Raw genomic sequence first — 8,024 nt, 5'->3', positions numbered from 1 at the left:
ATTTTTTTAAACTGCTTCTTTTAAGGTATTTGGTTGTAACAATGGTAAAAGTAACTTTCACAAAGCCTTGGAAACATGAAAATGAAGAATTTAAAAAATTAAATCCCAACCACAGGACCTATTTCAGTGCAATAGCAGAGACAGTACTGGTAGACACACGGGGAAACAGGGACTTTTGTTTCTGGTTTCCTTGCTTTGCTCTGCAGGCTTGTAGGAGCTGGCTGTTCTACTCCACCCATCCAGCGGGGATGGAGGAGCATATCACATCAATGTTCTTTCTGACAGCCAGCGAATCAAGGGATTTCAAAAGAATGCATGGTGCAATCATGGCCGTTTTCTCTAGCACTCGAAAAAAGCCAAGAGAGGAAGTGAATCTGCTCCCTCAAAGTGGGTGAGTCCAGCATCTCTGTACTTGGACCCTGGCCAACATGGGAGAAAACTGGATATTCCATGTTGTCTTGACAGGAGCCATTGCTCCACTAAATCAAGAAGAAATTTGAAAGAACATTTTCTTTAGAACAAAAAAAAAAAAAGAGCCACACCCTAGCAACAAGATGGAACAATGACACAAGGCCACACTGAGCAATAATTCTTGGGAAAAGAAAAGCTATTAATTTTTTCAAAGATAATCTGCAATAATCCAGTGGTAAATGGCTAGATATATTTTATAATGTTTCTGAAGAAATATAGGATAAAAATGTCCATATCTGCTGAATTGGGCTCTCATGAAAGTCAGTAGGTACACTTCACACTTAGCCTGGCCTTCCCGGACCTGTACACGGTGTGAGTCTAACATCACTCCCTGCAGAGCCCCTGGTCATTGAGTCAGCTCAGAGATGGGCCACTTGCTATTCAAGGTGCCATCTACTTAGGATAAAAGCATTTAGGACTTCAATTTTCTAATTTTGAGTCCTGCTCTTAAACCATCTGATTTATCATTCAGGGCTATATCCAAAAGATAATTCGGATTGTCAAAGTGAAAGCGATAAATGGCTTTACTCGTCGGCATGTTATGCTACGGACACATCACGCCAGGTGACGGAAACTTTGACTGGATCTGTAGGAAAACAGTTAACTTATTTATGCAAAGCAACTCTTTCCGAGAACCTTTCTGAAGTTATATCAGGTAAATGTCTCCAAAAGCACATTGCCTTTTATGATGTCTTGTCCTTACAGGAATCATCAAAATAGCCTGAAGTCAAGCCAGTTTTATTTACTCCATGTATTTTACACTGTTCAATTTTCAGGCAACTGGCGAGTAAAACCAAACAGAAAAGCAGCAGCAGCAACAAAGTCATTAGGTACAATCAAAGCAAACACAATGGCGGACACTGCCATCTCTTTGGTGGCTGAGCTGGTGACTCCTTCCTGCCATTTGCACTGACAATGTGTCATTGTCAACTTCTCTACAATGACAGTGTTCCCAGTTGGCTCAAATACAATTTGAAATGACAATTATACTTCAACAAAAACAAGTCTTCTCCAACAAGAAAAAAATAAATCATTCAAAAGTGAGCACTGCTTTCATTTTTGTTTGTGACAATTGTTTTAACAAGAGCAGGGTTGACCAAATGGGCTCCCCTTCAGAAAAAAACAACCAACCAACCAAAACAAAGCTATTCAAGTGTGGTTGTACAAGCCAGTAATTCCAGCACTTGGCAGTCTAAGCCAGAAGATTTGAAGTTGAAAACCAGCCTGGGCTACAAAAGGAGGTCCCGTCTTAGGGAGAAAAAACTTAAAAAAAAAAAATAAAGAAAAATGCAAGCCAAGTCAGTGTGGTAAAGAACAGGAGACTGGAGCCGAGTGGTCTAGCCTGAGCACCACTGATGTGACCGTGCTCACGTCTTACCCAGCCTGTCACATGTCACTCTGTCAATCTCCCCAAGCTGACACTGCAACGATCCCTTTAAAACATATCTGGCCTGTCTGTCTTGGTTAAAATACTTGAAACGAGTTCACATGGCCCACACGATGCCAGTGGACCCACGAAGGGTTTCACACCACTGCACCTGCTTTAGCCCTGTGACATCTCTCAATCACGCCAGCACATCAGGTGCCTCTGCATCCTTGGCCCTCCCGGGGCTCAGCCTTCTGCGAGACCCCATTTCCTTTGCACTTCTGGGTCATTGTCAATGCCTGTGTAGAGTCTTTTATGAACCAGCCCAGGTGCATCTCTGCATATTAGACATTTTTAAAGAAAGGTTTTAGGTTAATTTTATGAGTATGAATGTTTTGCTTGCCTGTATGTATGTGTACCATGTGTGTGTCTGGTGTTCTCAGAGGCCAGGAGAAGGTGTCTGGTCTTCTGGAGTTGGCATTACAGAAGCCTGTGAGACACAATGTGGGTGATGGGACTCAAACCCTCGTCCTCTGCAAGAGCAGTAAATGCTCCTAACTCTGAAGCTCATCTCTCTGGCCCCAGTGTTACAAGTTTACAAGTTTTTACTCAGTAACTTAAAATGACTTATATAATATTTATTCTGTGAAACTAATCCCATACTGTCCTTATTCTCAGAACCTAGGATTTGATGGACCCCAGTAACCCTTCACTTTCTGGAAAGGGAGTTGAGTAGATTTTTCCTACACTGCAATTGATACAGATGCAACATAATAGGCGGCTTTCTTTTCCCTTGTAGGATAAACAGACATCATGTCCACAGCCCATCACTCCCTCTCCTTTGTCTGGTTTCCAGATGGTCAAGGCAAGGCAATAAGCATGTGCTACACTTGGTATGTTTGTGAGATCCCTAGTGATGACTCAGCAGGTGTATGATGTTCTTGGCTTGGCTTATTATATCTTTGCTTTGTGTGCTTTCTGGGCCTCACGTCTTATTGATGTTTTGTATAATAAGAAGGGTAACCTAGATAATTCCAAGGCCACACCCTTCATAAATTCCTGACTTGGACTCCCATGAGATCTGGTAGTCTGGCCTAAGGATACACACACACACACACACACACACTTTCAGCATGGAGCTTTCCCCTTGGATTACACTGTTAGGCCAACGGCATGGTATTCAGTAAAGCAACTCAATTGTGTGCCCATGCTTACTGAAGCATAGGAGAGCTGTGGAAGGGTTTAGTAAAACTGGGTCTTTAGTTTCCTCTTTTAAGTCAGAAAAAGAAAAATGTTGGTTGAAGGGAAAATAGATTCATACAACTAAGAACAGATTGCGAATGATAGAAGGTTCTGTAAAGCCCTTAGGGAAATGAAGCACGAAGAAACACACGAGGAAGTGACAAAGAGAGAAAATGAGCCTGTTTGGGGCGCAGGAGTTTTTAGTCTCTCTTTTTGGCACATCGTCTATTTGCAGTGGTGTCAGGCTGCTTGGCCACTCTGAGTCCAATTTTTTCATTTGCAAAATGGGCAGGTAACATTTCCTTATGTCCACGTGTGCCAGTGCTGACTAGGGGCTGCAGTGGAGTGGGTGAGGGGTTGATGGCTCTTGCAGAGAACTCTGGATGTTTGATTACTGCAGGGAACTGAAGTTCTCAGATGGAGGGCGGGTTCTGTTCTACTCTATGGGTGTTGGTTATCAGTTATATTCAAGAGTCAAATAAATTGTCCATTGTCATTAGGTAGGGTTTTTTTTTGTTTTTTTTGTTTTTTTTTTTTTTTTTTTTTAGATAGGTTTTCTTGTGGCCCAGGCAGGCCTCAAATTTACCATGTATTCATTACATCTGACACCTCATTTACATGGTGCTGACCTAGGGCTTCCTGACTACAAAGCAAGCACTCTACCAATGGGTCTACATCCCTCTTTCTCTCTTAAGCTTGTTTGTAGTAATTGGGAGCTGCGGGTCTGCGTCCCCAGCACCCCGGCCGCCTGGCTAGCTTATGCCCCGAAATAATTACACGGACACTGTATTCTTTTAAACACTGCTTGGCCCATTTCTATCTAGCCTCTTCTCGGCTAACTCTCGCACCTGGACTAGCCCATTTCTAGTGTAGCCCATGAGGTGGCTTACCAGGGAGATTCTAGCCTACGTCCATCCTGGGTCAGAGCTTCATCGCGTGTGCCTCAGAGAGCAGAGCTCTCGCGTCCGCCCTGGAGATGGGAGCATGGTGTCTCTCTGAGGCATCTGCCCCCGAGAGGAGAGCTGTCGAGTCTGAGCTCACTTCCTCTTCCTCCCAGCATTCTGTTCTGTTTACGCCTCCCACCTATATTTTAACTTATGAGGGCCAGCCAAGCAGTTTCTTTATTTTTTTTAACCAATGACCTTCCTCCATCACTTGTTAAAATCTTAACTTCTAGTATTTCAAATATGTAGTTTTAATTTTTATTCATTGACAGTTTAATAGATGTGTACAGTGAATCTTGATCCTATGTACCCTAAACTGTCCCCTCTTACTCTCCCAGATGCTCCCTCTGACACCTAGTATTGACTGTGTCACATGGTTATTAGTGGTCACTCTAATGAAGATCTATACTGAAAAGGAGCAAGTTGAGCAATGAAAAATACAAACTGAGAGGAAAAGGAACACCAGAAAATATAAATGTTAGAGCCAAATTCAGTGCTCAAGGAGATAAAAGTTTAAAGAAAAGTCTGATGCTAAATAGAATAAAGGGAGTGGTGAGCTCAGAGCCAGACCCCACCCAGCTAAACTTCCAGCTTGTGGAAAGGATTAAAGGGAAGCTTAAGCAATGATGAAAACCATCAAAACCAGTAAGCTGATGCAAATTTATTTGAAGGAGGGGCCAGATTCCAGTCACAGCAGGCAGCAGAACTTGGCACCTTCAGCTATGTGGAGAAGAAGGTTGCAGAAGCTCCCTCTGTGACTCAAGAAAGCCACTGAAGTCAGACATGTGTCAGAGGTGTCCCCCCACGGAGGCCTAGAGAGGCCACTGTGTGAAGCTGTGGTGGTGAAACCACGGTTTAACTGAAGACTTCACAATGTTAGAGATATCAGAGTTGGGATAAGCACCAAGGAAAGCTGCAGGCAGGGTGTGGAAACAGAGGGGTTGTGTGCTGCAGTCACCAAAGCTGAAAAGAATTGGAGATCTGAAGAGTGATTTGACATCAGACATGGGGGTGTAGAGTTAAAGTTTCCCTCCTGGTTTTCAGTCTTCACCTTGTCTAATGTTTTCTCGTTATGATCTTTTCTCTCCCTTTTGGAATGGAAATGTATATTCTGGGACATTATGTGAAGTATGTGGTCTGTTTTTTGATTTTGATGTTATAGAAGATTACAGTTAAGAGATTGCCTTGATTCTCAGAAAGCCTTTGAACTTTGGACTTCTTAAATGTGTTGAGATTGTAATTTAGACTATGGAGACTTTTGAAGTTGGATTAAATACATTTTGCATTATAATATGGCTATAAACCCATGGGGGTCAGGAGTGGAATGTAGACTGAATAAGAATGGTCCCATAGGCTTATATATTTAAAAGCTTTGTCATCAGGGAATGGCACTACTTGAGAAAGATTTGGAGGAGATGTGGTCTTTTTGGAGGAAGTGTGTCACTGGGGGTGGGTTTTGAAGTTTCTAAAGCCCATGCCAGGTCTAGGGTCTCCTTTCCTGTTGCCTATGGATCCAGATGTAGAAATTTCAGCTCCTTGTCCAGCACAGGGCTCCCTGTGTGTTGCCAAGCTCTCCACCATGAGGACAATGGATGTTAGTTCTCTGAAACTGTAAGGGAGCCCCAACGAATGCTATCTGTTATAAGAGTTGCCTTGGTCATGGTGTCGCTTCACAGCAAAAAAGCGCAAACCAAGATACCTGTCAAGTCAAATTCGTGCAACCTGCTGGAACACTGCTGTTCTTGTTGGCTGGACCTTGTGTAGACCGTTGCTGCTGTTGAGTTCATGAGTGCAGTAGTCGTGTTGTGTCCAGAAGACAGGATTGCACCGCACTCCTCCCATTCTCCCACCCTTCCATTCTTTCCGCCTCCTCTCGGTGAAGCTCTTTGAAACTTGAGATAGTTGATACCGCTCTGTTCCATTTGTGACTAAGCACTCAACAGTGACTTGCTCTTTTTTTTTTTTTTTTTTGAATCAGAGATACTCTCACTGGTTATCATATCAGACTGGGGTCACTCGAATCCAAAGTGACAATTGTCCTTTTAAAAAGAAGAGCTTTGCAACAGAGGAATCTAAAATGGCTGGAAGGTGCTTAAGGAAATGCTCAACATCCTTAGTTATCAGAGAAATGCAAATCAAAACAACGCTGAGATTCCATCTTATACCTGTAAGAATGCCCAAGATCAAAAACACTTATGACAACTTATGCTGGAGAGGTTGTGGGGAAAGGGAACACTTCTGCATTGCTGGTGGGAATGCAAGCTGGTACAGCCCCTTTGGATGTCAGTGTGGCGATTTCTCAGAAAATTAGGAAACAATCTTTCTCAAGTCCCCTTAATATCACTTTTGGGTATATCCCCAAAGGATGCTCAACCATGCCACAAGGACATGTGCTTAACTATGTTTATATCAGCATTGTTTGTCATAGTCAGAACCTGGAAACAACCTGAATGCCCCTCAACCAAAGAATGGATAAGGAAAATGTGGCACATTTACACAATGGAGTACTACACAGCAGAAAAAAATAACGACATTTTGAAATTTGCAGGCAAATGGATGGATCTAGAAAATACCATTTTGAGTGAGGTAACCCATACCCAGAAAGACAATTATCATATGTACTCACTCATAAGTGTTTTTTAAACATAAAACAAGGAAAACCAGCTTACAAATCACAATCCCAGAGAACCTAGACAACAATGATCTAAGAGAGACATACAAGGATCTAATCTACATGGGAAGTAGAAAAAGACAAGATCTCCTGAGTAAATTGGGAGCATGGGAACCTTGGGAGAAGATTGAGGGGAAGGGGAGAGGCAGGGAGGCGAACAGAAAAAAAAATGTAGAGCTTAATAAAAATCAATGAAAAATATTTTAAAAAATGTATGATAACAGATAATAAAGAAAGCAGTGTATACACACACACACACACACAAGCACACATACACACACACACACACACGAAGAGCTTTAGAGAGATCACTCAGAGAAAGTCAAGTGACAGATTGGGGTGTTGTTCCTGCTAGCCAAGACCCCGTAATGACAACCAGAAATCCCAGATACTAGGATACAAATGCAACAGAACAGACCCTCTTCTTGACACTCAGGAGGAACTAGCTTTGTGTGTGCTTTCATTTCAGACTCTTAGGCTCCAGAATGGTGCATTTATTCCTTTCATTTAAGCCACTCAGTTTGTGGCATTTGGCTACAGTAGGCCTAGCAAGTGAATTTAGCCAATTAACTAACCCACAAAGAGCTCAGATTTGCTACAGCTTTCTCCTCCAGCATGACTTTGGTTCCCTTAGTTCACTTTTCATAGTCTGAAAAGTCCTCCCCTGGTTGGATCCCCCTGCGCAGGCTTAGTCAACAGCTTGGAAACCAGAGTGCTCTGCCAATAGCGGCAGTGTGAGCTCTATCTCAGGGGCTAGAGAGATGGCTCAGCGGTTAAGAGGGCTTGGTGTTTTCCCAGAGGACTGGACTTCTGTGGCAGTACCAGGTCAGGCATCTCACAAGGGCCTCTAACTCCAGCTCTAGGGGCTCTGATGTCCCTCTTCTGGTCTCTGCTAGCACATTGCAGTCATGTGCCCATAACCGTACATACACAGACAGACACAACTGAAAAATGAAATAGATCTTTTTGAAAGAAAGAAGCCTATTTCAAACACAAATGAATGAGTGGTTAAATTATTCAAATAAAGAAGATACTGAATTTGGGCTTTATGTTAGGCTTCAAGTTGTCTGGGCCCAAGGAGTAGGTATGTCTAACTGGGTTTGCTTGTAGATGTTTACGACTCAGGAATTGGAGGAGAAAAAAAAAAAAAAAAAAAAAAAAAAAAAAAAGAAAGGAAGGAAAGAAGAACTATAAATGATTTTGCCTTTAGAAGAAAAAGAATAAGCAACCAGAGTCAAACTCTCCAGGAATAAACACCAGGCTCATGTGACTGTGGCAGTGGTTAGAGAATGAGAGTGTGTTCTCAGGGATTAGCAGTTTGGGCCAAAAA

The 8,024-nt window shown here is 42.6% G+C and overlaps 1 protein-coding gene across 1 annotated transcript in view; it reads right to left on the bottom strand.

Annotated features, from left to right (window-relative positions):
- The window catches only part of Spata16 (spermatogenesis associated 16), a 255,304-nt gene that overhangs the window by 739 nt on the left and 246,541 nt on the right, over positions 1–8,024 (bottom strand). The gene's annotated exons all lie outside the window — the stretch shown is intronic.

This window comes from Microtus ochrogaster, chromosome 1 (genome assembly GCF_000317375.1).
Source record: "Microtus ochrogaster isolate Prairie Vole_2 chromosome 1, MicOch1.0, whole genome shotgun sequence".
NCBI classification, from domain to species: Eukaryota; Metazoa; Chordata; class Mammalia; order Rodentia; family Cricetidae; genus Microtus; species Microtus ochrogaster.
This window is presented reverse-complemented; position numbering and strand designations above follow the sequence as displayed.